This window comes from Perna viridis, chromosome 14, assembly GCF_037379345.1.
Source record: "Perna viridis isolate PV_CMFRI_1.1 ecotype Kerala chromosome 14, ASM3737934v1, whole genome shotgun sequence".
Classification (NCBI taxonomy): domain Eukaryota; kingdom Metazoa; phylum Mollusca; class Bivalvia; order Mytilida; family Mytilidae; genus Perna; species Perna viridis.
The window spans coordinates 34,302,731-34,308,887 of NC_142458.1; positions in this window are offsets into that span (position 1 = coordinate 34,302,731).

Sequence of the window (6,157 nt, forward strand, 5' to 3'; positions counted from 1 at the left end):
ATTATTGTTTAAAGTACTCAGCGTTTTAGATCCCTATCATATAATATATATAGATGAGCGATTACATGCGAGAGAGTACAAACATAAAACATAAAAAACCAAGAGCAAGTCAAATAAGTTATAAAACATGACATTTACAGTTGGACTGAATACTCTTCACGTCGTCTATAGCAATGTCACTTTCGTATTCAGTACCTCTGATAGCTTCAAATGTTATCTATAATGAAATAAGTATTCCATTTTAATAAAAAAAAAGTCATAAACCAAAACACTACAATACAAAATAGCCTCCTAAAATATGTAATTAATTACTATTCTTATAGGGTTGTACGATGGTGCATTTGTTGCACTTCACCATATCTGTTCCTTTTTTCTATCATATAATGAAAAGTCGTTTCGTCAATATTTTTATACTTTTATAGTTAATTTAAATTAAAATAATACAACTTAAACACTTATTGCAGAACAATATTTAAGATTGTCATACTATCAGAAGATAATAAATGTGACACCTGATGTACATTATTGTAACAGTAATATAATACTCTTGCTTTTCAAATTATTTGTTCATATATTATAAAAAAAAGGATATTGTGGGTCTCCTATATTTTCGGTGATTTTGAAAAAGAAACCAAAATTCTAATTACTTTTGTATAGATCATTTTCCCGCCAAATACCATAGAAAAAAATCTTTTTAAATTAAATGTATGTAATTTAACATGCATAGTTTTATATAAAAATTTGTTCAATGTGTCATAGTTTTCCTTTCCTCTTTCGTCTACCCCGGAATTCACTTTTTATGAGCAACTCGGCGGGTGTTTCTAATATTGACATTATACACTTAGATAAAATTTGAGCTATTCGGAATGTAAACTTTTCATGACATTCGCATCAATTAAAACTTGTCACTGTTTTGGTATATTACTTATTATACAAACTACTTTATTATGAATTCAAAACGTTTAATTCGATTTATCAGATCGGGAAGGTTTTAAAAGTTAGAAAAAATCCTACAAAACATCGCTACGTGAATAAATGATGTACTTGGGTACAGAGAATTCAGAATACAGATAATTTTCAAGTTATTTGATGCAAAATATTGTAACTTTGTGATTTAAATAAAAAAAAAATGCAATATTAATTTCTGCGACTTTGAGAAAAAAAAAGAAAAGAAAAAAACAACAACAACACATTAATTATCTTAAATATTAAATAATGCAAGTTTCACGTACTGCAATTTGTAGTCACTTTTTTCACAAGAATATAATTATGGCAATAATTTCGAAGCGTACAGTATTTAGTCCGCACCTACACAATGCTAAAAAAAAAGGATAATTTTGACATTCCAAAAATAATTCTAATAATGAGTCGCTATTCAACATCGACCCTATGGTAAGTTTTGTAGGCCTTGTCATAAGGATCATTACAATAACTGAATGTTTCGTTCTATATATAATGATAATATAATCGCTTAACGCCATCAGTTTTTTTTCTTTTTTTAGTCCTTTTAGTTTGTGTACAAAGTGGTTTAAATATAAGTCTTGAATGCTGATAAAAAGATCATCTGAATAACTGAATGTTTATCCAATGTATAAGCTAAAAACATTAAAAAATTATGTTTGAACTTCTATAAAGAACCATAACCAGTTTGTGGGCCTTGCATAAGGATCATTTCAGGAACGGCAAGTTTTTTTTTAATCTTTTCTTGGTATTAGATTATATGCTAAGCAATACAAAACCACCAAAAAATCGTCACTTTTGGTCCTTCAAGGGCTATAACTTAATCAAAGAGTCGTCAAACCAAATTATTTAGGCCTTTTGAAAAATATCATTAGTATGATTTAACTTCTTTTTAACTATTGCAGTTTGAAGATATAAGCAAGCACCACAAAAATCATTTCTTATCTTTACAGGGCGGTTACTCTTAATAAAACGTCATACAATCTCTACCAAATACTGTTCTTTTTGTACATCTTTTCAAGTCGAAAGAGAACGTTTACATTTATTTTCCAGTATCACTGATATTTTTTGTGATGTATGTTGAATTGGATTACTCGGCCTTTGGGTATAAAAAAGCAACGATGGTAATGTAACACTTGACTAGCATCATCGAAATAGTTTCAAAGAAGATACCCAAGAAATGATGACGCCTTAATTTGGTACTAATCCACTGAGTGGTTTCAGAGTAGAAAATGTTTAAAGAAAATTTAACAGTGACAGACGTCAATTGAAGCTCTACAATATCGTTTAGGCTATCCAAAAAGCGAGTAGAAAACTATAGAAATGATAACTAAAACATCTCATCTTGCATTTGGATCCAAGATATACGTATGTACAAAAGCAGACTGGTTCCAGATATACTAATAAGCATATTCAACCATTCATGCAGGTGAAATTGTAACATGGTGTTTCTAAATATACACATAACGACTTTAAATAACCACAATTCACTATAAAAATCAAAATAATCATTATGATATAGGCCATACTTAAGTTTGAAATAGATCTTGAAGTTTGCAAAAAGAAAACGAAGCAAATTAAAAAAACAAACAAACAAACAATGAACAAAAAAAAAAAAACAAACATGAAAGGTGCTTATAAAAAAAAAGAAAAAAGGAAAAAATAAAATAACTGCAAGTTACAAATATAAGGAACGAGGCAGAACAGAAACAAGATTGTCTTGATAAACAATCAATATACCGGGGACGCTTTGTACTGCGCGATTATATGATGCTATTCTGGTTCTGACTGAACTCATACATGCGTGACAAAGTTTTTTGTCCTGGTTTGTTTTGTCTGCAACAAAGATCAATACAAATCCCAAACTAAGAAAAGTTGTGACTTCGTTGGCAAAGTCCTTGCTGTGTTTTTGACGTCACGTACACTCCATTAAATCCAATCAGTGACAGTTCATAGCTTGTTACTTTACTCTTTTAGACAAAGATAAAGACTAAAAATAATTACTGAATTAACTCCTTAAGATAACCTATTGTCGTGTTTCGACTCTCATGTATAACTGATAAACTAATGTTTGTTTAAACATAAACCACTAAATCCAGAAGGATAGGTACAAAACTTCCTTCGCAAGGAGACACTGACATTGAGAAAATGAAAATCAACACAATGTCCATTTAACTATTCCCCACCCCTACATCCATTTAAAATTTATATAAGTTTAATTCCTAATATGGAGTATGCACATTGGGCAACTTTAAGTATTTACTGATTAGAGCACGCATCCGGTGTACGAGAAAATCCCTTTCTTTTATAGAACCTATGACCATATAGAGTAGACAGTATTTTCAAATGTTATATGAATATAATTGTATATGCATATAAGCAACACATATTCTAATGGACGACCAGAAGGACCATTGTATGAGATGTAACATATCTTTAATGACGCACATGAATATCATATGACGTACCGTTGTTATCGAGAAAGAAAATGATATACATTCATAATGCCTATATTTAAAGCAATCTTCTTGGTTGTCTTATGGGAGTCTATTATATTACAAGTCTTTTGCTTTGTGTTTTGTGATAGCTTCAGAATGCTTACATTGCCGGTGCACTAGACACATGCTCCCAACGTTGTGTGGAGTCTGATTTGCTCATTAACTTTAGTTTCTTTGTATGTATAATGTTGATTATGATATGTTTTATTTGTCTGTTATCCGTGTCTGGTTTTTGTCCCTTGAATTAGTTCTTTTCATTTCTGCTAGATTCTTGGTTGCCTTGATTACTTATTCAATTCAGTATATATATTTTTTTCAAATTTATCTACTTTGATTAAGTGTATGTCTCATTTTCCTGTTTTCACGTTTTTGAAATGTCATTTCGTGTCTTTGAATATTTCTTCATTTTTGATATTTCGATTTTTTTTGCTTATCAATTAATGTGAGAGGACACGAAGAACTATGGTACAATAATAGCTTATGAATACAAATTTTAAAGCAACATAGTCGAGAAAAGTTTGAAATTATTGAATGGGGGTTAACGACAAGAAACTGTCAGCTGTATTTAACTACCTTTATTTACATGGCTAACGATCACGCCAAGTCAAAATATTACAGTAGGAAAAGGGATATATACATTTTATATTGTTTTCTTTCTTTATAAAAAAATGACTGTCGTAGTATAAAATTTTATAAAGTTTAGGCGGTGATTTTCCTCGGCGTATTTCACGAAGTGTTAAATTGCAAAACTTCCCTTTCTACTATACTAAGATCGTGGACCGGATATATTTATATTGTCTTTTACCTCCCACTTGTTAAGTACTTATATTATGATTAGTTGCCTCCATTTCTTGAATCATGCAGATAATAATGTTAAAAGAAGTCTTTGCATACGCAGTATTGATGTATTGATTAAGAGTTTTAAATAATCATGATAACTTTTATCTTTATATATAATTAAATTTAAATTGATTTGTAAATAGCTTTCTGATAGGCACCTCATGGTACTGCACTGTCTTCAATCGAAAAAAAACCGGATATTATGTAATACAACAAATGAATAAAAAAACTGAAAGTGTATAAGAAAATACAAATTCAAATAAAATTAAAAATAAAAAGCATACACGATATGCACGGGAATACATTTTTCTGTTCCACACATACTGGCATAAAATAGGTACAACGAAAAAATCTAAATACAGAAGCGTCAGCTAGGATGATTCATATACGTCAAAAATATGTCCTAAACGTGAATATATAAAAAAAGATACGATCTTTAAACACAATGTAGCAAACGAAATGAAAAGATTACACATAAAACCTGAAGATAAAGGAAACAAGACAAAAAACTGAAGCACTAGAAATATGAACTCCGACAAAAAACCTGGAGTGACATCAGGTGATCCCGAAGGGTAAGCATGTTCTACTCGACCTGCGGTACCTGCCATAATGCAAGTGAGTATAATCCAATAATAAATTGGATATTGTGGAAAAATATTCGAAAAAGAAAAAAAAAATAGATTAACGTAACAAACAAAAAAACATACAACACACCATTATCAATTAATATTTGAAACCACCGGAATTTGAACTCCAACTTGATATCACAAAGTAATAAATAATGCAAAAAAAAAAAAAAAAAAAAAACAACAAAAAAACAAAAATTACAAAACCCCAAACAAACACACACAAACACACACAAAAACAGACAAAAAACAAGAACATAAGGCCATAAATGTACTTGAAGATTTCAATAGATATAAAATTTATATCTCTGTGAATAAAAACAAATCATAAAAATATAAAAAAATCAATATCAAACCAACCCACTTCCGGACCTCTCCAGACATGGGGATGTAACTTAAGAAAAAAATGCAATAATTCTACTTTTTGGTTAATTTCAACGTACTCTTAGAATATCAGTATGATTTATATTTATAATATAGAACCGTAGTGAATCTTTTGATCTAGCCACTTTGACTTGTGACAAATGATATACATTACAGCGGCTAGTAGGTGTCAAATTTCGCTTGAAAGTCAATTCGGTAAGACGTCTTGTCTCATCTGGGAGATCGAAACTTAATATCGGGCAATCAAATTGTGACATTGACCGTTAGACTTCTGTGGTGATGATATTAATAAATGCTGGTTTGCGTCTGCGTCAATTACCTTCCACAAATTCTTAAATCGTGTAAGCAAACTGGGATATCATTCGGACGTGTATTAGCAATCAAACCTCCGGAATCGTGATTGAACATCAAAATTAATATTTATTATGCTAAACACGATATACGGACTTTGGTGACCTATTTTTTTAAATGAACGCCTTACAGTAATTATTAATAATAATAAAAAACAAAAACACCAAAACATTGTATTATCACTTGCATGTCGCCTTCACAATGAGTCAGTAACCATGCACTGTGTAAGACCACGTCTAAAAACTGCGACCTTAAAAATGAATTAATTTTGCCACGTGATGTGTTCACCGAATATAGCTGAATTCTTCAGTTATCTTTGGTCACAAAAATATGGAAAAAGGACTAGAACTTTCCTTTTCATAATGGTGTTTATATTTCTCAGATGTTAATTATGCCTGCGCTAGTAGCGATTATTTTGACTTCTTAAGACGCAAGCGATGCCTTAAAGGCAGGCTTTTATCCAAAGAAAATATTTTGTAAAAAAAGTTTTTTCGATAT